The sequence below is a fragment of the Entelurus aequoreus genome, linkage group LG01 (genome assembly GCF_033978785.1).
Source record: "Entelurus aequoreus isolate RoL-2023_Sb linkage group LG01, RoL_Eaeq_v1.1, whole genome shotgun sequence".
NCBI classification, from domain to species: domain Eukaryota; kingdom Metazoa; phylum Chordata; class Actinopteri; order Syngnathiformes; family Syngnathidae; genus Entelurus; species Entelurus aequoreus.
Genome location: NC_084731.1, coordinates 62,704,697 through 62,730,160, shown reverse-complemented (window position 1 = coordinate 62,730,160; position 25,464 = coordinate 62,704,697). Strand labels below are relative to the sequence as shown.

Below are 25,464 nucleotides of genomic sequence, written 5' to 3'. Positions count from 1 at the left end.
AGGTGAGGCCCGAGCGAAGAAAAGTGGAAAAGAGTGTTATTCGTCAAAAAACCCACACAACGACGGTCATTTTTTCGCCGTGCTGTTGTAAAATTGTCTTTTATCTGTGTTTTGTGAAGCCGGTGAGTAACGTTCAATACAGTTAACTTAGGCTATCTTTTGTTAGACGCTGTGAATGTGTGTAGGTTACATGCTACGACATTCCACATATTTCCAACTGGTTGAAACGAAAGCGTATTACTTTATTGTCAGTGTTGTTTAGGCCCAGGTCGCTATTACTTCGTTATAACAACGTAACGTTAACAGAGTGGAAAGAGCCGTTCTTTGTTATTAATATGAGTGTGTATTATTTCTTTCTTTGTTCTTTAGTGGAGCTCGAGATCCTGTTTACTGTGGACTAGCTGTGTGTGACGCCATGTTGTTTTTGTTTCCATTACAAAAAAAAAGGTATGTCTATGTGTTTTTTGGCATAGTTAATTGTAGAAAAAAATATAAAATGAGGTGATGTAAGTGGGAAAAATTGCTGCACATATTAAGGATCCTTTTTCTTGATCTATATTTTTGTTATTTGCTGATGTATATATTTTATATGCTGTTTTTTATTTAATTACTTTAGAGACTATTATATGCTTTATTTACCTTTTTTAATTATTATTTTATTTACTATTATTATTATTATTTCCACATGTAAGCATAAATAATTGATCATATTAGTACATTGTTTGATTGCTTTGCTTAATGCATTCCATAATTTAATTCCACATACTGATATACTGAAGGTCTTAAGTGTTGTACATGCGTACAAATGTTTTAAATTACATTTCTCTCTAAGATGATTTTTCTCCTCTTTTTTTGAGAAGAATTGTTGTATATTCTTGGGTAGCAGGTTATAGTTTGCTTTGTTTATAATTTTAGCTGTTTGCAAATTCACTATGTCGTGGAATTTCAGTATCTTTGATTCAATAAATAAAGGATTTGTGTGTTCTCTATATCCAACATTATATATTATTCTAACTGATCTTTTTTGTAACACCGTTAATGAATGAAGTGTACTTTTGTAATTATTTCCCCATATTTCTACACAATAACTCAGATATGTAACACTAGTGAACAGTAGAGAATATGAAGTGATTTTTTGTCTAGAACATGTTTTGCTTTATTCATTATTGACGTGTTTCTTGCTACTTTATGTTGTATATTTTTTACTTGAGATTTCCAGTTCAATTTATCATCAATCATTATACCTAGAAATTTGGTTTCATTTACTCTTTCAATTTCTATTCCGTCTATTTGTGTTTGACTTTCTCTTCTACTGTTACCAAATAGCATTATTTTAGTTTTACTGAGATTCAAAGGTTGTCTGTTTTTGTCAAACCATCTTTTTAATTTGTTAATTTCTTCTGTTATTATTTGTATTATCTTCTGTGTGTTCTCTCCTGAACAAAACGCTGTTGTATCATCCGCAAATAATACTAACTTTAAATCTTATGTAGCTTTACAAATGTCATTTATCTAGACATTGAATAATTTAGGTCCTATATTGATCCCTGAGGTACACCACAGGATATATTTAGCGATGTAGACGAAACCACCACATTAATATTAAAGATATGGTTAACATTCTTAGTGCTGAAGATATTCCCCTCTCCTTGTATCCCTTCTCCCAGCTCCACCGTCTCGCCGAGTGCCAGCAAGAGTCATGAGTACTTGTCAACTCGACTCCTCAACTGGAGATAACTTTCTAGGTAAAGACTGATCTCCAAAATAATATCTCAGCATCCAGTAACCATGGTTAACAGATCACAACCATTTAATACCAATTTATCTCCCTTAGCACCTCACCATGGGGAAGGATGTATTCATATGCCTTCACCAGCACCTGCATTAAACATGCAGAGAGTTACACAAGGTAAGGACTGATCTCTGTATACACTACACCCATAATTTCAAACCCTACTTTACGATTGAGCTGAAGTTCTGACTATTATGACCTGTACTTTTACCTTTCTTATAGTTCTTACCACCTTGGGGCACCATTCAGGTAAAATCTCAGCTCATCTTACTTGCTTATTTGTATACACTAACACCTGTGCATGCTTTTGTCCACGTTGTTCCTTTGACGATGAATAAATACCCCTTTTCTTTCTTTCTACATTAAGGGTGCCTTTTCATCTGATTAAATTTATAATGAACAGGGACATTGCGGTTGTCCCAAGTGAATGGTATGATGATAGGATGGTTTTCTGGCCCAGCTATAAAAACACTGACAGAATTGAAAGGGCAGCTTTAAATGAGGAGCAGCATGAGCCAAACTGGCCAAGATTTGACGTTTCTGTTGTCCGAACTTGTGGTATGCAAATTCATAATCTTCTTGTTTAAAAATAACGTCATAGTTGCTTCTCTTTATGCTTGGAATAACCTATTGTGTCTATGTTCTGACCAGGTCTCTTGTAAGAGAGAGACCTGATTTATCATCATCAATAATAATAATATTCTGTTCAGCTCTACAGCTAATTTGAAACTCATGTTCATTTTAACATATTCAATTTTAGACAACTACAAAGACGCATTAAAAATAATGCAACAATATGGAAACGGCTGCGACACCTCAGACCTGCAATCTGAGGCAGAGAACGAGGAGCTGCCAGAAAAAAGGAACAGAAAGCCAGTGTAAGTGTGTTCCGTCTTGTTTTTGTCATGTTTCTACAGTAATAGGAAGTTTATTTCCGGTAGCATTCAAAAATAGACCAGAGATGCTTGTACTATATGTATATTTGGCAATTTTGGTATTGCAATAATCCTAATGATATGGTTACCCAACAGCCATCGTCTCGGGGACTCAGATGATAGCGAAGAAGACCCGGGAAATAGTGACCTCACATCTCTGGGGTTGGCAAGCCAATTGCACAGGCAGAGTAAGGAATAATCTCTTAACATCGAAAACAACAAAACCACCAAAAGATATGGTTAACATTCTTAGTGCTAAAGATATTCCCATATCCCTTCTCCCAGCTCCACCATCTCGCCGAGTGCCAGTAAGAGTCATGAGTACTTGTTAACTCGACTCCTCAACTGGAGATAACTTTCTAGGTAAAGATTGATCTCTGAAATAATATCTCAGCATCCAGTAACCATGGTTAACAGATCACAACAATTTAATACCAATTTATCTCCCTTAGCACCTCACCATGGGGAAGGACGCATTCATATGCCTTCACCAGCACCTGCATTAAACATGCAGAGAGTTACACAAGGTAGGGACTGATCTCTGAAATATTAGTGTATAGATAGGCCCCTTGGGTATTACCAGTCATGGTTAACTGATGGCTCTCTCACAATGCCCACCTCACTAGGAACGGCAGTCCCTCCTCGACTCCCTCCAACCCCCTCACCAGCAGCCCTCAACATGTGGCAGACAGAGGAGCCTGGATCCAGCCTGGCCTACAGGCCAACATGGCGAGGGGGAAGAATGGCCGACAACATTTCCTGCTCTGGTGAGCAATAACTGACAAATACCGGATGGTCATTCTGTGCCACAAATTTTGGAAAAAATTCAAATTCACAAGCAATCACATATTTTCTTCAAACTTTGTCAATAACTTTTGTCATTAACTAAGGTCAATAGCTAATGTCAGGATTATGAGTAATGAGGATAAACACTGAACTCCTTAATACCTATCACATATTTTGTATTGTGTAAGCATACTTGGCTTTGGATGCTACATACCATAAACATAAATGTATCTGTATTGTAATCTTGTTTGATTACAGGTGCTGTGAGTAAAAATGTGTTGACAAGGTCAGCCACGGACGCTGAGGTCACCAAACACGCCATCAGGTGGTTCAACTTGGTGGGGGATCGGGCAACGAGGAGACGAGTCCCGCTTCCACCTCCTCAGGAGGAATAGAGATGTATATGTATAAATAAACAACCTTTTATTGGACTTCTTGTCATTCACCAGTTATTCATTTTCTGATATGTTAGCTGTGCATGGAGCAGTGTTTCCTTGAAGTTGTAGCCTAATAGATTAAATATGTATATTTACTTTTTAAATATATATTATATATATTTACTTTATAGAGTGAATTGACCATTTTCTGTTTCTGCCTATTGACAATATTGTTAGTTTAAAAATACAAGGCAATGCATATGTAAGCCTATGTTGCTGTAGGGCTTAGTGAATTTTTTAGTTTCCTATTTTATCCTACAGCAAGAACAGAAGGGATTTTGAAAATAAGATAAAGGGGTCCAAAACGGCCAGATGAGCCAGGGTTTTTATGAGTCCGTTGCTGGTCCGCGGCGGGAGGCTAGGCTTTGATCTTGGGTGCGGAGTGGATGCAGCGCGCCGTCACGGCGCACCCGCCGCGGAAATAAGGCTTTGATCATGGGTGCGGAGCGCATTCAGCGCGCCGCCACGGCGTATCCGCTACCTGCCGCCGTGGCGGATACGTTCCTGAGTGCAAATGGACGCCGATGCTGGTCCGTTTCGCGGTTCCGTTCCGGAAAGCGCGATACCTGCGCGGGGGATCCGCCGCGGAGTGTTTTTGCTGTGTGGGTATTAAATAAACTAACATAGGGCTCAGTCCGTTACAGTATATATATATATATATATGTAGCCGAGTGTCCTGGGTTTGTATATTCGGTGTACTTATATAAAATAATAAATGGGAGTCATGAGAGCAGGTCCGGTCTCCACCACTTCTTTAATGTCATTCTTCACACACCTCCTTCCACAACAACCTTTATAGACCTCTTACGTCACAGCCCTACGGCAACTCTGGAGGGACAACACTCCTCCTTACCCAACACACTCCGGTAACTTGGGACATCCTGAACAGTTTGTTACATACGTCCCCCCCTCAATTAGAAACGTCCCCGTTTCGTCACAAACAAAATAGGTAACAAACAAGGGGAAATAGAGTAGAGAAAAAAAACAAAAAACTTCACAATCTTCATGCACACAACAAATCAACAATATTTTTATCTGATCCACAAAGTATTGCATAGGCAAGCACCCTGGCCCCTCAAAACATGCAAACACTTGTAGATGCGAAGGAGGTCGCTCCAATCGCTCCTGTGCGAGATAGTTTGATGATGCGAGGGAGGTCGCTCCAATCACCCCCTGCAAGATAGTTCGATTGTGACGCGCCATCATGCCATCAGCCTCGGGGTTATAGGCAGTGAAGGAATCAATAAAGTTCCATCTAGTGGTGCTGGCAGAGTCTCTGGAAGGGGCAACCACCCTGGGACCCCCCCGCCCCCCATGGGAACTTCTGGGCCACTCCAGAATGTCCATGACTACCCTCCGGAGGGGCCGACAAACCTGGGATACCCTCTGAACGTCTGGGCCACTCCAGAATGTCCATGACCACCCTCCGGAGGGGCAACAAATCTGGGACCCGCCCACAGGGACGTTAAAGGCCTACTGAAACCCACTACTACCGACCACGCAGTCTGATAGTTTATATATCAATGATGAAATCTTAACATTATAACACATGCCAATACGGCCGGGTTAACTTATAAAGTGACATTTTAAATTTGCCGCTAAACTTCCGGTTCGAAACGCCTCTGAGGATGCCGTATGCGCGTGACGTAACCCGGGGAACACGGATATGCCTTCCACATTGAAGCCAATACGAAAAAGCTCTGTTTTCATTTCATAATTCCACAGTATTCTGGACATCTGTGTTCGTGAATCTGTTGCAATCATGTTCATTGCATTATGGAGAAGGAAGCTGAGCAAGCAAAGAAGAAAGTTGTCGGTGCGAAATGGACGTATTTTTCGAACGTAGTCAGCAACAACAGTACACAGCCGGCGCTTCTTTGTTTACATTCCCGGAAGATGCAGTCAAGATGGAAGAACTCGGATAACAGAGACTCTAACCAGGAGGACTTTTGACTTCGATACACAGACGCCTGTAGAGAACTGGGACAACACAGACTCTTACCAGGATTACTTTGATTTGGATGACAAAGACGCAGACGTGCTACTGTGAGTATGCAGCTTTGGCTTCTAAACATTTGATCGCTTGACCATATGTGCGCAACTTTTTTTTGCGTATGTACGTAACTTTTTTTTAAATATATAAGCTTTATGAACCTTGGGTTAGGTGAACGGTCTTTTGGGCTGAGTGATTGTGTGTGTTGATCAGGTGTTTGAATTGTATTGGCGTGTTCTATGGAGCTAGGAGCTAGCATAGGAGCTAGGAGCTAGCATAACAAACACGCAGGTGTTTTTATGCAGGATTAATTTGTGGCATATTAAATATAAGCCTGGTTGTGTTGTGGCTAATAGAGTATATATATGTCTTGTGTTTATTTACTGTTGTAGTCATTCCCAGCTGAATATCAGGTACCGTGAGTATGCAGCCTTGGCTGCTAAACATTTGATAGCTTGACCGTATGTGCGCGTCACGTACGTAACTTTTTAAAAATATATAAGCTTTATGAACCTTGGGTTAGGTGAACGGTCTTTTGGGCTGAGTGATTGTGTGTGTTGATCAGGTGTTTGAATTGTATTGGCGTGTTCTATGGAGCTAGGAGCTAGCAGAGGAGCTAGGAGCTAGCGTAACAAACACGCAGGTGTTTTTATGCAGGATTAATTTGTGGCATATTAAATATAAGCCTGGTTGTGTTGTGGCTAATAGAGTATATATATGTCTTGTGTTTATTTACTGTTGTAGTCATTCCCAGCTGAATATCAGGTCACCCCCGGCTCTCACAGCATCTTCCCTATCTGAATAGCTTCAACTCCCCACTAGTCCTTCACTTGCACTTTACTCATCCACAAATCTTTCATCCTCGCTCAAATTAATGGGGAAATTGTCACTTTCTCGGTCCGAATCTCTCTCACTTCATGCGGCCATCATTGTAAACAATAGGGAACTTTGCGTATATGTTCAACTGACTACGTCACGCTACTTCCGGTAGGGGCAAGCCTTTTTTTTAATCAGATACCAAAAGTTGCAATCTTTAAGGGCACCTACGGGTTCGACACGCTCTGCACTGTTCACACCACCGACGGATGTCTCTCATCATGAAGGGCCAGTAGTAAGATTGCCGGGAACGCCTCCGTAACCAGCCGGCTCACATCCGCAGCAAACACCTCCAAGCTCTCCCCCGGAGCACGCACACGCGCTGATAGGCTGGACCCGAAGCGGTCCATCAATTGTCTCTGTCCAAAAGCATTACCATGCCTATAAGGTCAGGCTGCATCCAGTCAAAGTTGTTAAAGTTTTGGACATAACAAAACTGCCTTACTCCAAACCATTTTAATGTTCAAATGGCGTATGGAACATCATGTTCCACATTCTATGTTGTCCCATATTGCCATTTCATGCAGCCCTAAGGTCACCCTTTCTGTATTCTCTCCCTAAAGTTGATTGTTCTGCCTGACAAAGAAATAAAGGTAATTAAACGTATGATATTGTATTACTGTGTTTTGCACTCACTTGCTATTTACAAGACAAAGTTGGTGAGACTTAATTTGACACTGCACAAGAGTAAATCAAGTAGAATGAGCACCAATGTTTTTTTCAGAAATAGTGTGAGGTTTTATAAACACTGCAATGTTAAAACATTTTTACTATTTACTAAATATTTTTTTCTTCACTGCAAGGGAGTGAATAATCAACATATTAGTGTATTATCAAACCTTATCAGAGTTATTTGAACACCAAAGCAGTGTCAATGAGCAAATACATGTAACTTGGTGTACATTTATCACCACAGAAGAGTAACTTATCAACACTACTCAAGAGTAATATTTACACTAATCAGAGTTAAAAAATAAGTTGAACAACACTCTACAGTGTTACAATTTTTGACTCTATTTAGTGTTCATTTAACTCTATAAATTTAACACTGGAAAGAGTAAATTTAACACCAGACAACACTCTACAGTGTTACAATTTTCGACTCTATTTAGTGTTTATTTAACTCTATAAATGTAACACTATGGAAAGAGTAAATTTAACACCAGCTCAGGTTAGGACCATATAGACTCGGGGATAGTGTTAAATTTAACTCTTTAAGTGTTGATTTGACACTATGGAATTTACTGTGTGTATATGTATGTTTGTACAGTGAATGTATATGTTCAATATATGTAATGTTTGTAGGCAGTTAGAAAGACAGGACGCTCCACCCCAAGGGGCCTGGAGACTCCCCGCAGCTGGACAGAGAGACCGCCCCGCCCCACAATTCTCTGTGCTCTCCGGTTGCTGGTGGGGCGGGGCATCCCGCCTTTCTGCCCGCCTGGGGTGTGGTTTCTCGCTGGCTTGGGGGCTGGCTGTCCCCTACTTCTCCCGTGCCTTGTCCTCTGCCGGGCGCGTCTGTCTGCGGCCTGCTGCTGGCTCTTCCGGGCGGCACGGTGCAGGCCTGGCCCTAACCAATCTGGCGCCCTAGGCAAGATTTTAGGTGGCGCCCCCCCACATCGGCAGTGAAGTGTATATACTCACAATAAACCGAATAGCTTTGTCTTTGACCTTTTTTTTTACTTAAAGAAAGCAAATTAACATACATGAGAATGTTATGTTATGACTATCTTTAACCGAATCACAGCAGTGCTCAAATTAAAAAACAGCATTCCCTCTCATGTGATATTGCTTAATTAACATTAATGATGAGCACTTTAACAACTAGGCTTACAACTATACCTAATATATAAAGGGGTGGAAAAGGGACTATTACCTGCAGGGCAAACATTAGCTAACCAGAAGGCAATAACAATGTAAACAAAAAACACCTGCTTAAAAGATCTAATACAAATGTCCCTGAGGAATGTAAGGTGGGAGTACTGTAATTACCTAACGTTACATTATTATTTTCCATAACAATTTAGCCCCCTCCACAGTATTAACCCGACGTTAAAACAGAACTAGCTATTTATTGATTAGCAATTGCCGAATCATGTAACATTAGCTTAATGCTAAAAAGCCAGGTTACTATCACATTCTGTAACAGACAAATAATTTCATGTAGGCTAACGTTACCTACCTGCTACCTCTGTCTTTTTCTCGTTTCTCCTCCTCTTCTTTTCTATTTTTTCTTCCCTGGGCACCTGACAGTTTTGGCCGTTTTGACATCTTGTGTTGATTTTTTGATGTGGTGACGTCCAAAAAGAGTCATGATACGGGAAGGGAGGGGGCGCACCGTGCGGGGGGAGGGGGGGACGTAAGGTTGTAACAAATAATATTTCTATTAAATAGGCTTTACTTTGCATTTTAATTAACGTGGGATTATTTTTTGTATTTAGAAATAATAGTACCAACTTTTTTTTTTTTTTCTCCAACATTTGTGGCACTGGCGTGGCGCCCCCTGATGGACGGCGCCCTTAGCATTTGCCTATACGGCCTATGCCACGGGCCGGCCCTGGCACGGTGGGCCTGGCCCTGGGGTTCTTGTCGCTGGCCGACCTGGCTGCGTGGGGCCAGTGGTCCCTTGTTCCCTGGGCGCCACACCTGCTGTTTGGGGTTGGGCTCTCTGGGTGTGTGGGGCCGTACTCTGGCTCCCGCACATACTGGGAGTCAAATAAATTGTACATACAAATTCACATATATACTCACATACACACAATTATTCATACATATATACATATATACGCGCACACATTGGTACCTACGCTGCCACATACAGTACATACACAAATACAGTACATACATACACAAAGTTTGTACATCCACACGCACATTCACTGTACAAACACACATATACACCTTATGTACATATACATTCACTGTACAAACATACATATACACATACTGTACATATACATTCACTGTACAAACACACATACACATACTGTACATATACATTCACTGTACAAACATACATATACACATACTGTACTTATACATTCACTGTACAAACATACATATATACATACTGTACATACACATTCACTGTACAAACATACATATGCACATACTGTACATATACATTCACTGTACAAACATACAGTACATATATACATACTGTACATATACATTCACTGTACAAACATACATGTACATATACATACATACACTCATGCATATCATCACGTTTCATCAAACATATATGAATGTTGTTGCTCTAGGGGAAACTGGGTAACACACGGCACACTGACGAAGCTCAACCTATTGTTACTGTAACAATCTACAAGGTTAGCACAGTTCGCTTCTCTTTCTTCCCCTCCATGTATCTGCTTTCTTTTGTATTTCAAGTTATCATTACATATATGTATTGTTGCATTTGACACAATTGTATTGATCCATTTGTAGTGTAATAATGCTCATTGTCATTTCTGTGTTATTAAATTTTACTTCACTAACTGCTTCTTTGCTATCACTTTTACTATCATATTTGTACATATCCTATTTGATGATGCTGTTCTTTTGTTGTAGTTATTGTTGTCTCTCTGTCGTCCCCCTCTTGTCCCCGCAATGTACCCCCCGTCTTCCTTTCCCCCCTCTTTCTATCCCCTCCTGCTCCGGCCCGGCTGCATCAAATAATAATATACATTTTAAAAAAGTCAAATACAAATAAGGCAACAAGAGAAATATCCAACACTTCTCTTTTCTGCTATGACGTCATTTCCCATAAAACGAAGCACCGCCCCCTGGCCTCTGAGGGTTGTGGGCGGGGCCATCTCGCATCATGACGCCCTCCTTCTCATCCGCCGCTCGGTGAAGAAGAAAAGACCTCAGCTCGCCAAATTTCATGTAAGTTTGCTTGAGGTGATTTTCTTCTTCCAATGTTGTCCGCCTGGTGTTTTGGTGTGCGTCTGTCGGACACTTTGTGCCGCTCGCGCGTGTGTTTGTGTCGAACAAACTTGTCCCGCGGTCCCTCCAACTTCAGGGGAAACTTTTTGTGCTAACGTAGCGGCTTGTTGTCATGGTGTCGCACGTTCGAGACTGTCTTTAAGAGTCTGCGCCACATGTAGGGGTTCTGTTCGGAACCAGGAGGTGGTATGTGTGTGTGTGTGTGTGTGCGCGCTCGCTCGGCGGTTCTGTTGATAAAATGATGACGAATGAATCGATTATTCCCCCCCAACTGGAATGTAATGGCACCTCCCAGCCACCTTTGATCACGTGACATTGAATTATTCCACGATTCGATCACATTTAAACTGAATCGTCACTTAAATGTCGGTCTGGGCGATATGGCCCACAAATAAAATTAATTTTAAGGTTATTTTTCCAAAAATAATTTGATTTACAATTCTTCCCGACTTTTTCCCTACTTTATTTATTTTTGTTATTTTTTATTGAAAAAATAAATAAATAATAAAGTCGGGAAAAAATTGTAATCAAATTATTTTTGGAAAAAATAATTTGACTTAACTTGACTTAACTTAACTTAATTTGACTTAATTTAGCTGGACGAAGTGGCTGGGGTGAGGAAAGTCTGGGCTTCCCTGCTTAGGCTGCTGCCCCCGCGACCCGACCTCAGATAAACTGAAGAAGATGGATGGATGGATGGATATTTTTTATTGAACAACAAACATACATTTATAATTCACACAAACATCAAGGAAAGAAAACAAAATCAAATACAAAGAGTATTAAATATAATAAATAATAATAATACAAAATATGAAGAAAAAAAAAAGGGCTACCTAAATCACTTTAAATATTTTTAACAAGGATATCAATTTAAGGGCTTTTGTACTCTTAATCATTGTACAAGATTTGATTGATAATTGTAACCCATTTAGCCAATTAGAAAATGTAGGCCTTACTTTCATTAATCGACATTTATGTAGAAAAAGTTTTGCCTGTAGCATAATAATGTTGACAAACATTTCTATGTTCCAGTCGTTTACAAAAATACCAAATGTGATCTCTATAGAGAATGGGGACATCTCGCCAGCCACCTTTGATCACGTGACATTGAATTATTCCACGATACGATCACATTTAAACTGTGAATCGTCACTAAAATGTCGGTGTGGGCGATATGGCCCACAAATAAAATCTATTTTAAGGTTCTTTTTCCAAAAATAATTTGATTTCCAATTTTTCCCGACTTTTTTCAATTTTTTATTATTTATTTTTTTATTGAACAACAAACATACATTTATAATTAGGGATGATGTTTGATAAGAAATTATCGAGTTTGAGCCCATTATCGAATCCTCTTATCGAACCGATTCCTTATCAATTCTCTTATCGAATCCAGATAGGTTGTTGTATATGGAAAAAAACACAATATTTGGTTTAACAAAAGCTCACTTTTATTTTATAAGAAAAATATAAAATAAAATAAATAAATAAATATTGACTGTTACCCCCCTAAAGAAATACAATAAATAAATATTGACTGTTGTTACCCAAAGTATATTAAGTGGGATTTTTCAGAAAAACAAATATATACAGTAACACAAAAACAACCTGTCTCTGTGATCACTATAGGTCAGACCACATGCGGCCCGTTAGACTTTTCAATCTGGCCCGCCGTTACGATTTTCGGGAGGGGCACATTTGGAAGTCTCCCGGGAGGGTTGGCAAGTATGAGAATTAGCGGTGAATGCTGTGTTACCGCGGCAAATAATTGTTTTAGATCAAAGGTGTCAAATTCAAATACAGAGAGGGCCAAAATTTTAAACTGAACAAAGCCGCGGGCCAAGGTTGAACAATTAACATTTTAGTAGGGACCCAAACAAGTTTTGCATTGAATATTGAACAAGCAAGGCTTATATAACTTTATAGTGACATGCAAAATCAAGTTTCAAATAATAATAATAATAATTAAAAAAATATCAATGGCATATCAAATACAATTTAAATAAAAATGTAATGCCTCTTTTCTCTTTGCAGCCTTCTGAGGTAAATATCAACATTAACTTTTTCCACAGGCTAATAAATGTGAAAATAAAATAACAATGAATAAACCAACCATTCAGGACTTTAAACTGCTCAGTTTGCAACACACCGATCTAATCTGATGTGCCCAAGCCAGATACCTGGCATCTTTTATTGGATGCTAATTCATTAATGTCGGGGCTCAGGCTTTGAGCTGAGGCAACCTTCATTATCGAACGAAGGTGTTCATCAGATATTATATCTCGTAGTCCACCCGGACAACAGTCTTGGGGGCGTGCCTTAAAGGCACTGCATTTAACGTCCTCTACGAGCTGTCGTCACGTCCGCTTTTCATCCATTCTAACAACGTGCCGGCCCAGTCACAAGATATGTGCGGCTTCTGTAAGCACACACACGTGAATGCAACGCATACTTCATCAACAGCGATACAGGTTACACTGAGGGTGGCCGTATAAACAACTTTAACACTGTTACAAATATACGCCACACTGTGAATCCACACCAAACAAGAATGACAAACACATTTCGGGAGAACATCCGCACTGTAACACAACATAAACACAACAGAACTCTTCCGGGACGCTACAAAATACACCCCCCGCTATCACCGAATCCCCCACCACCACCAAACCCCCCACCCCACACACAGCGTCCCAGATCCCAGAAGAGTTAGTGCTGTAAAGGGTTCTGGGTATTTGTTCTGTTGTGTTTATGTTGTGTTACAGTGCGGATGTTCTCCCGAAATGGGTTTGTCATTCTTGTTTGGTGTGGGTTTACAGTGTGGCGTATATTTCTAACAGTGTTAAGGTTGTTTATACGGTCACCCTTAGTGTAACCTGTATCGCTGTTGATCAAGTATGAATTGCATTCACTTGTGTGTGCGTGCAGAAGTCGCACATATGTGACTGGGCCAGCACTCGTTGGACTGGATGAAAAGCGGACGTGACGATTTTCGGGAGGGGCACATTTGGAAGTCTCCCGGGAGGGTTGGCAAGTATGAGAATTAGCGGTGAATGCTGTGTTACCGCGGCCAGCTCTAGTATTAATTTGATATCGCCTCAAGGGCCAAGTGAAATTACACGACGGGCCAATTTTGGCCCGCGGGCCAGAGTTTGACACCCATGTTTTAGATCTTTAAGATGGAAACTGTAGCTGCCATTATGATGTGCAGTGATGTTTTCAAATTTACGTAAGTCTTGAACTATACAAATTATTTCAATGGTTGGAATCTGCTGTTTTGCATGATATACTAGTTACGTCACAGCAGCTCAGACGAGGTACCAAGCAGTGTGGGTGTGGAACGTTTCTACAGAGTGTTTCCAGAGCGGCCAGCCTGAAATGCGGGTTTTGTTTTCTTTTCGTTTATATTTAGCTGTGTTTGTTGCGTTTCGCTTGATTGTAAAATATGTCAATCGAGAGGGGGTGTGGCGTTCATACGTTGTCAATATTCAGTGTTTTATCGTTCATAGTTAATATTGTAAATCCCACATTCTTTATTTTCATGTACATTCTGGGTGTCTCATTCAGTAAAAAAGTTTGAAATTCCATTCCGTTTTTTAAGGCGGTCCATCATAACGTTTTTAGCATTCAATCAGACATTATTGTGAGGTTTTGTATTAGTGTTCCTAAAAATCAGATATACCGGCCCCCAGGCACATTTTTTTTCTCTAAATTTGGCCCCTAAGTCACAATAATTGCCCAGGCCTGCTATAGGTGTATAAATAATAATATAGTGTTAAATAAAATCAGTCCCTTGGGCACAAAACTGAAAATAATACAGCTCTCCAAAAAGTGCACTTCTGCTGCTATTGGAACGTACTAACTACACACACAGGCAGACAGCTAACAAACAATCCAAGACGTCTAATAAAGTTCCAAAGCAGATTCATCCATTTAGGCTCTTTATTGTTGTTGATCTTGCTTTGTCTTTTCCTATCTTTACTTTTGTCTTGCACTGGACTGTTATTTTTTATTTTTTTAAACTGAAATACACACAATGACAAATGTATAAGCTATGTGATTCAATTAACATACTGAAATTTAATACACAATATGTAAATATTAGCTTCACACAAATATACAGTACTATCATCAAACAAATACTTCTGAGTGTTGAAACTATTTTGATGGTGGAAATACACGACTGGCAGCCATTTTAAGTCCTCAAAACATCCATTGAAACAGGGCACAAAAATCGTTTTTCAATAAACATCTTACTATCAAATGTAACCACTTTCCACCTTAATATTGAGTTACATAAACAAGTTAAACCGTTTACTTACAGACTTATCTTTTCCAAGGCTTGTAAGAGCTAACACAACTTGTCTACTTCTCAATTGTCAAATGGGCATAACATTGTCCATTTGGGATTCGTTCAAAGAACCAACTCTTTTTCTTTACTATAGTGGCATCAATAACGGTAACCGGTTCTCAAAAAGGGATTCGAGCCCATGGAATCGATTCTTTAACCTCACATCTGAGATGGGGTTTGCTGGTGCAGTTCTCTAGTGGTTTACTTCTTATATAAAACTTTTAATGTGTCCAACCGGTCATGTGGTGTAGCCCAGGGTTCTGTTCTGGGGCCTGTTTTATTTTTGTTGTATCTGATGCCGCTTGGGAGGTTGATCAGTGGGGTTGGGTATCGAGTATCGATTGGAACCGGGACTAACTTTCCGATTCTCCCGGAATCGTTCAAAAGTTTAAATTTCGATTCCTATTTTCGATACCAGTCCGCCGACCGGAAAAAAATATGTCCGCCGAACCGGAAGAAGAAGCCGCTGAACACCAACGAAGAAGCGCCCACCGCCGGAAGTGTTAGCATAGCCGAGCGAGTCAGTCAAGCTCAAGCATGGATAGCGGGCGTCGGCGGTCGAAAGTGTGGCTTTACTTTACAAAAAAAAATGAAATAACCGCAAAATAACAGAGCTCCATGTCCATCAAGAAACGAGTGGAGAGAGAGCTGCAGATGTACCAGGACGTTCCACCGATACTTATGTCTGACGACCCTGCTGCATGGTGATGGTCCGGTGGAACCAACAAAAGACTTATCCTTTGCTGTCAGATCGCGCTTTCTCCTATTTATGCGTTCAAGCTTCTTCCACACCCAGCGCACGTGTATTTTCCACAGCAGGAGACACTATCTGTCCAGAACGCTCACGCATCCTGCCTGAGAAGGTGGATATGGTCGTTTTCCTAAACAAGAACTGTCTCTGATTTTATACTGTACCTGCTGCTAATCTGGACTGGGTTTTGCAAGTTGTTTCTTATTGTTTATTTGCTTTTCTGCACCAGGTTAGCCCATCAGTGGGAGCACGGTAACATTTTTAAGTACCTGCAGCATCATACGCTTGTGTGTGTAAATGTGTTTTCATGAGGTTTCCTGCAGCATCATACACTTATGTGTAAATGTGTTTTCATGAGGTTTCCTGCAGCATCATACACTTATGTGTAAATGTGTTTTCATGAGGTTTCCTGCAGCATCATACACTTATGTGTAAATGTGTTTTCATGAGGTTTTCCAAAATAAAGCTTTCTTCAGGAAAGTGTACCCCTGGGAAAATGTATTCATAATTTATAATATTTATATTCAAGTTCATAGATTTGATATTTATATTGTAGTTGAAAACAGCCCTGTGAGGAATTTATAGTAAAGTTCATAAAAAGTTAATAGAATTAAAATTGATGGAGAATGTCAGACTATTTCATTCAGAAAGACTGTAGGTTAGCTAGCTCATTTAAAATATCCTAAACTTTTTTTTGCCCCTGCCTCTTAAAAGAATCTGAATCGAGAATCGGCAGGAATCGGAATCAAAACAAAGAATCGGAATCGGAATTGGAATCGTTCGAATTCAAACGATACCCAACCCTATTGATCAGTAGTTTTAAAAATGTTTCTTATCATTTCCATGCAGATGATATTCAACTGTTATGCTCCTTCAATGATTCAGAGTTTTATCTGAGTTCTTGGAATGTGTATCCTGTATCAAAAACTGGTTGTCTTTAAATTTCCTCCAGATAAATTCTAACAAAAGGGAAACTGATAATTTCTCCTGATAAAAAGATCTTCCTGATCAATAACTCCCTTGGTGCTCTGGGTGCATCTGTTAATAGCAGCCTCAGAAACCTTGGGCTTGTGTTGGATCAGTTCATGTCTCTGGAGAGTCACTGTCCTCAACTGACCAAAAACAGTTCTTATCATCTCAGAAATATTTCTAAAGTGAGACATTTATTGTCAAAATTGGATCTCGAAATGATCAATCACGCGTTCATTTCGTCTCGCATCGACTATTGCAATTCTCTTTTCACTTTCTCCAACAAGTCATCGTTAAAGAGACTTCCGACTGTACAAAATGCAGCTGTCAGACTTTTGACCGGTGCAACCAGACCAGTCCATATCACCCCCATTTGATCCAGTCTTCATTGGCTTCCAGTTAAATTCCGCATTGAGTTTAAGATTTTAGTCCTGACATTCCATGCGTTGCATGGTGGGGCCCCTCAGTACATCACTGATTTGCTGTGCCCCTACACCTCAGGGCGCAGCCTCCAGTCTTTAGGCTAGGGTCTTCTAAAGCAGTGTTTTTCAACCTTTTTTGAGCCTAGGCACATTTTTGCGTTGATAAAATCTGGAGGCACACCACCAGCAGAAAACATTAAAAAACGAAACTCAGTAGACAGTAAAAAGTCGTTTTCGCAATTGTTGGATATGACTTTAAACCATAACCAACCATGCATCACTATAGCTCTTGTCTCAAAGTAGGTGTACTGTCACCACCTGTCACATCACGCCGTGACTTATTTTGAGTTTTTTTGCTGTTTTCCTGTGTGTAGTGTTTTAGTTCTTGTCTTGCACTCCTATTTTGGTGGCTTTTTCTCTTTTTTTGGTATTTTCCTGTAGCAGTTTCATGTCTTCCTTTGAGCGATATTTCCCGCATCTTATTTGTTTTAGCAGTCAAGAGTATTTCAGTTGTTTTTATCCTTCTTTGTGGGGACATTGTTGATTGTAATGTCATGTTAGGATGTACATTGTGGACGCTGTCTTTGCTCCACAGTAAGTCTTTGCTGTCTTCCAGCATTCTGTTTTTGTTTACTTTGTAGCCAGTTCAGTTTTAGTTTCGTTCTGCATAGCCTTCCCTAAGCTTCAATACTTTTTCTTTGTTTTTGGTTTAAGCATTAGACACCTTTTTACCTGCATACTGCCTCCCGCTGTTACCAACATCTACAAAGCAATTAGCTACCGGCTGCCACCTACTGATATGGAAGAGTATTACACGGTTACTCTGCCGAGCTCTAGACAGCACCGACACTCAACAACAACACACAATTTGCAGACTATAATTACTGGTTATTTTTAACCCAATTAGGTGAAATTAGATAATCTCCCACGGCACACCAGACTGCACTAGTGTGCCGCGGCACAGTGGTTGAAAAACACTGTTCTAAAGATCCCAAAAACTTGTTTTAAAACCCGTGGAGACATGGCATTCCAGGCTATAGCTCCCAGACTCTGGAACAACTTGCACCAGTCCCTTTGTGATCTTGACTGTGTTGACACTTTTAAGAAACATTTGAAAACTTCTCTTTTTAGTAAAGCTTTTAGATAATGCACCTTTTAACTATAATTTTTAATCCACTTTGTATCCTTTTTATGATGTTTGAGTTTGAGTTTATTTCGAACATGCAAGCATACAACATGATACATCACAATTTCCAGTTTCTCTTTTCAACATGTTCGAAAAGGAGTAGGAAGAAGCAGAGCTTATTTAATCCTACCCCTTTTCTTTTACATAACAGTTGCTAAAACTTTTGTTCACTTTCTGTTCTCAATTTATTCACAATATACTCCATAAGTAATCACAATAAAAAAATAAAAATAATAATGTTGCCCCTGTTGTTTTAATTTAATTGTTGTTTTACTTCATCTATGTTTTGTAAAGCGCTTTGTGATTTTATCTGTGAAAAGTGCTTTATAAATAAAATGTACTTACTTACTTACTTACTTCCTGTCACTTCCTGTTTGTGCTTTTTTGTAAAGCGACCATATTTTTCTGGATTATTGACCTCGTTTTTGGATAACCGACTCTCTTGATTGTTTTTGATTTTGCCGCTTCTTGGACCACGAATTGGCTTGTTTGCTCTCCGCTTGCAAGCAAGCCACGACCTGACTGGTCGGTGCCAGCATGCCATCAGAAGAAGTCCAGGAAATGAAGAAAATCCCTCAACTTCTTGGCCGAAGACGGCGGTCAAAGTGCAGCAGAAACAGCTCCCTTGATATCCTGGAGGAGGTCAAATGGCTGAGGCTCCAGAACGAGGAGAAGGATCAGACCTGGAGCAACGGGTGAAGGATCTAGAGCAGTAGTCCCGCATCAACGATGTGGTGGAGGCCATTGACTAGATCTATGAGCAAGATGAAGGCTTAACGGAGCAGAAAGTGACATCATTCCTGCAATGGTGGACCAGCAGAGCGTTGAGGCCTGTCACCCAAAAGAAGGAGCTAGAAAAGTGTGTTCTTATTGAGGATTGCGAGCAGAAAAGACAAAGTTGCACTGGTGAGGACGTCAACTGGAATGTGTACGCAAAGGAATGCTGACATTGCCAAAAAAGCACGACTCTGGAGAAAACTACAACACCAAGGTGGAATCTTTGAACACATCACGATTACGATTCAGGAGCTACAATTCCATTAAAAATCGATTATTGATATACAAAACCCAAAACCAGTGAAGTTGGCACGTTGTGTAAATAAAAACAGAATACAATGATTTGCAAATCCTTTTCAACCTATATTCAATTGAATAGACTGCAAAGACAAGATATTTAATGTTCACACTGAGAAACCTTTTGCAAATAATCATTAACTTAGAATATAATGGCAGCAACACATTACAAAAAAGTTGTCACAGGGGCATTTTTACCACTGTGTTACATGGCCTTTCCTTTTAACAACACTCAGTAAAGGTTTGGGAACTGAGGAGACACATTTTTGAAGTGGAATTCTTTCCCATTCTTGCTTGATGCACAGCTTAAGTTGTTCAACAGTCCGGGGTCTCCGTTGTCGTATTTTAGGCTTCATAATGCGCTACACATTTTCAATGGGAGACAGGTCTGGACTACAGACAGGCCAGTCTAGTACCCGCACTCTTTTACTATGAAGCCACGCTGTTGTAACACGTGGCTTGGCATTGTCTTGCTGAAATAAGCAGGGGCGTCCATGATAACGTTTCATGGATGGCAACATATTTTGCTCCAAAACCTGTATGTACCTTTCAGCATTAATGGCGCCTTCACAGATGTGTAAGTTACCCATGCCTTGGGCACTAATACACCCCCATACCATCACAGATGCTGGCTTTTCAACTTTGCGCATCTAACAGTCCGTATGGTTCTTTTCCTCTGTGGTCCAGAGGACACAACGTCCACAATTTCCAAAAACAATTTGAAATGTGGACTCGTCAGACCACAGAACACTTTTCCACTTTGCATCAGTCCATCTTAGATGAGCTCGGGCCCAGCAAAGCCGGCTGTGTTTCTGGATGTTGTTGATAAATGGCTATGGCTTTGCATAGTAGAGTTTTAACTTGCACTTACAGATGTAGCGACCAACTGTAGTTACTGACAGTGGTTTTGTGAAGTGTTCCTGAGCCCATGTGGTGATATCCTTTACCCACTGATGTCGCTTTTTGATGCAATACCACCTTAAGGATCGAAGGTCACAGGCTTTGCCGGTTATGTGCAGTGATTTCTCCAGATCCTCTGAACTTTTTGATGATATTACGGAAATTAGATGGTGAAATCCCTAAATTCCTTGCAATAGCTGGTTGAGAAATGTTGTTATTAAACTGTTGGACAATTTGCTCACGCATTTGTTGACAAAGTGGTGACCCTCGCCCCATCCTTGTTTGTGCACATGCATCCTCCGCTGTTGCCAATAATGACTGAGCATTTCATGGAAGCTGCTTTTATACCCAATCATGGCACCCACCTGTTCCCAATTAGCCTGTTCACCTGTGGGATGTTCCAAATAAGTGTTTGATGGGCATTCCTCAACTTTCTCAGTCTTTTTTGCCACTTGTGCCAGCTTTTTTGAAACATGTTGCAGGCATCAAATTCCAAATGAGCTAATATTTGCAAAAAATAACAATGTTTTCTAGTTCGAACGTTAAATATCTTGTCTTTGCAGTCTATTCAATTGAATATAAGTTGTAAAGGATTTGCAAATCATTGTATTCAGTTTTTATTTACCATTTACATAACGTGACAACTTCACTGCTTTTGGGGTTTGTAGATTAATTCCCACATTTATTAAATTAATGGAAATGTGTGCCAAACTGAAACATAAGTGAGGTGACCAAATTTTAGAATCGTTTATTTATAATAAATACATCTTGTCTGTCTATCTGTGTTGGCCCTGTGATGAGGTGGCGACTTGTCCAGGGTGTACCCCGCCTTCCGCCTGAATGCAGCTGAGATAGGCCCCAGCACCCCCCACGACCCCAAAAGGGACAAGCTGTAGAAAATGGATGGATGGGACATTGATTATTGACGTTTACTAATCGATTTTTAACATCATCCATGTCCGAATTGCGATGCATCTGAAAATCGATTATTTTCTCCACTTCTCGGGTATCAAACTGTAAAATAATCATAACATTAAAATTTTAGCCAAATTATAGTTTGAATAATGTTATTTTTAGACTAAATAAAAAAATTAATTTTTATGGTATGATTCCCAAATAACTAAATGAAAAGCTTCCTTTGGGAAGCATCCATTCCATTGCAATCTCCCTTTTCTGTCTCCATTCTGTTTCCGCTTGTAAGTGCTCTGTGTGTGTGTTGACTCACATGCCCCTCGGCTCATATTACCAGCAATGTCACCATGCACATGAAAAAAAAGGCACTATAGTACCTTTTTTAATTATTTAGTAGTTTATTAGTATCGTACAATCCTAGTGGAGATATTTATAAAACAATCGTAACTTCCTTTATAAAAACCAGCGGTTTGGAGTTTGAGTAGCTAGTGACGTAGTTGTCGCCAGTGACGGTCAGCAGATCTCTCCATAAATGGTAAAGTTTTACCTGAAGAGCCAGTCCGCCATTGTAGTCCGACATTCTAATCACTAAGTTACTTGTTTTTCTTCTATTCTCTCTTTGTGGGGCAGACTGGCTCGTACATGCACATGCATCCTCCGCTGTTGCCATTTCTAATACAAAGTAGCGTAAAGTTCTAACTAGGGTTGTACGGTATACCGGTACTAGTATAGTATCGCGCTACTAATGAATCAAAAACGGTACTATACTTTGTTTGAAAAGTACCGGTTCCCCATTTTTTTCTCTTTTTTTTTTAACGGGCATGACAGCGCGTCATCACATCATGACATTGCTGGTTTTACGAGCAGAGGAGCATGTTCGGCAGCGCACACACACAGAGTACTTACAAACAGACTCAGTGTGTAGACAGAAAAGGGAGAATGGATGCATTTTGGTGTAAAAAGTAAAGATAAAGGTGAAGTTATAACACTGAAAAACCCTCAGGAAGGGGTGCTTTAAGACATGGCTAGCTAGTTAGCAGCTAACATCTATCCGCAGTCGGCAGTGTTTTATCTACTTCTAAATCACTAATTTTGGCCTCCATGGCGACAAATAAAGTACGTGTCTTACACGTATCATTATCACTGCAGGACGAGGAATCGGTAAACATGCTTCACTACACACCGTAGGAGGATACAATAGCTCACCGGCGTCACAATGTAAACAAATGCCATGGGTTGATCTACACCTGACATCCACTGTAATGATACCAAGTACAAGAGCGTATTTAGTCGATACTATGATTACATCGATATTTCTTATCGTCACAAAAAAATTTTTCTTAAAAAAAAAAATCATATTATGTTTATAAACTCAGGAAATACGTCCCTGGACACATGAGGACTTTGAATATGACCAATGTATGATCCTGTAACTACTTGGTATCAGATTGATACCCAAATGTGTGGTATCATCCAAAACTAATGTAAAGTATCAAACAACAGAAGAATAAGTGATTATTACATTTTAACAGAAGTGTAGATAGAACATGTTAAAACAGAAAATAAGCAGATATTAACAGTAAATGAAAAAGTGGATTAATAATACTTTTTTACAGTTTGTCCCTTATAATGTTGACAAAATAATAGAATGATAAATGACACAATATGTTATTCAAAATGAATTAACCATTTTTCACACTTCCACAATTCCCACATTTTCCAACCGATTCAAACCATTCCAGCTTCAACATTTTCAATTCATCCTGGAAATTTAAACAACCATTTTCCCCACATTCAACAAATTTCCAGGAATTCCTGTTTTTTTTTTCCCTAACCTTATTTCCAACCATTTTTATTGCGATGACTCCTTTCACATTTTTCAACCCATTTCAACCGTTCCGCTGTCAAAACATTCCTCTTAGTCAGGACAAAAAAACAAATCGGTTCAAAATCTTGAAAAATTCCCGGTTTTCCCAGAATCCCGTAATACCATTTTTCAATTTAAAAAATTTTACTAGTTCAACATTTCTTGACCGATTTAAACAATTCCAACACCAGCCAATTAATCTCATTCAGGACATTCATGCTCTTAATCATTTTCTAAATATCCCGCTTTTCCCCGAATTCCCAAATTTCCAGGAAGTTCCCGTGGGAATAAATTTGACATTTTTCCAAGATGCACAATTCCCACATTTTTCAACCTATTCAAACCATTCCAACATCAACACATTCCACTCATCCTGAACATTCAAACTAACACTTTCCCAAGTTCCAAACCAAATTCTGGTTTTCCTGGGCATCCCAACTCTTCAACATTCAAACATTCCAACTATTCTTACATTCATTTCAGTTCAACTTCAGCATTGGAGAATGCACACCTCATCTAGTTCTTATTATATTTCCTTTAGACAGTTTAGTGCAGGTTAGAATTGTCAGCTTGCTGCCTGTTTTCTTTTTGCTACGTGTGGCAGCTGACATTGTGAAGTGGAAAGCTGACACAGACTTTTTTTGTTCAGATGTGGTGAAGGTGGTAGAACAACACAAACACTTGGTTTAAGAGCGCCCCTGTCCCATGTCCGCCTTTGTTCTGCACGTCAGCCTCAAGACCTGACATCCTTTACCACATATGGCAGCTTTTATCCCCAGCGCCCGTCTTTCCAAACAGGGGAAAATTCCACACAAAAAGGCTTTTACAAGAAAAAGGGAGATGTCCGGAAGAGCATTTGGACAGGAAATGGGTGTTGTGTGTGAGTGTGAGTGTGAGTGTGAGTGTGAGTGTGTGTGTGTGTGTGTGTGTGTGTGTGTGTGTGTGTGTGTGTGTGTGTGTGTGTGTGTGTGTGTGTGTGTGTGTGTGTGTGTGTGTGTGTGTGTGTGTGTGTGTGTGTGTGTGTGTGTGTGTGTGTGTGTGTGTGTGTGTGTGTGTGTGTGTGTGTGTGTGTGTGTACTCACTTGACAAAGACCAGGACTCGAATGACTTTACATTTTTGTAAGAGGAAGTATGTGAGTAGTGCAACATAGTTTCCTTTCCTTTGGGGCAGTATGGAAACAGGAAGATGTGTGTGCTGTCCTGTTGGCTGCTGGTTGTAATACAGCAGGCCTGGGCAATTATTTTGACTCAAGGGGCCACATTTTGAGAAAAAATGTGTCTGGTGGCCGGTATATCTATTTTTAGGAACACTAATACAAAACCTCACAATAATGTCTAATTGAAAGCTAAAAACATTATGAATGGAATGGAATTTAAAAATTTTTTACTGAATGAGACACCCAGAATGTACATGAAAATAAAGAATGTGTGATTACATGAAAATAAAGAATGTGGGATTTACAATATTAACTTTGAAGGATAAAACACTGAATATTGACAACAAATGAACATCACACCCCTTCTCGATCAACATATTTTACAAAGAAGCTAAACGCAACAAATATGCAACAAACACAGCGAATTATGAACGCGGAGGGTAAAAAAAAAACCCACCTACAATCTTATATATGTGAGATATCACTAAGCTTTAGAACTTTGTTGTAAAAATCTCGGGCAGCACGGTGGAACAGGGGTTAGTGGATGTGCCTCACAATACGAAGGTCCTGAGTAGTCCTGAGTTCAATCCCGGGCTCAGGATCTTTCTGTGTGGAGTTTTCATGTTCTCCCCGTGACTGCGTGGGTTCCCTCCGGGTACTCCGGCTTCCTCCCACCTCCAAAGACATGCACCTGGGGATAGGTTGATTGACAACACTAAATTGGCCCTAGTGTGTGAATGTGAGTGTGAATGTTGTCTGTCTATCTGTGTTGGCCCTGTGATGAGGTGGCGACTTGTCCAGGGTGTACCCTGCCTTCCGCCCGAATGCAGCTGAGATAGGCTCCAGCACCCCCCGCTCCCGCAAAAAGGGACAAGCTGAATATTGACAACATCCCTTCTCGATCGAAATATTTTAAAATAAAGTGAAACGCAACAAAATTGCAACAAACACAGCGAAATATGAACGTGAAGGGTAAAAAATAAATAAAAATACTATCTGATACATCTCATATATCACTAAGCTTTGGAACTTTGTTGTAAAAATCTCCTTCCGCCTCTGTCCCTGTCCTCGACACCCGCATTTCAGGCTGGCTGTTCTGGAACCA

General features: G+C 40.0%; 1 protein-coding gene across 1 annotated transcript in view; it reads left to right on the top strand.

Annotated features, from left to right (window-relative positions):
* The first annotated feature begins 10,622 nt into the window (after positions 1-10,622).
* st3gal8 (ST3 beta-galactoside alpha-2,3-sialyltransferase 8) overlaps positions 10,623-25,464 on the top strand; it is a 71,967-nt gene continuing 57,125 nt past the window's right edge. Inside the window, exon 1 of the mRNA XM_062055865.1 lies at positions 10,623-10,707. The gene's annotated coding sequence lies outside the window, so the exon portion shown is untranslated. The remainder of the gene's footprint in view (positions 10,708-25,464) is intronic.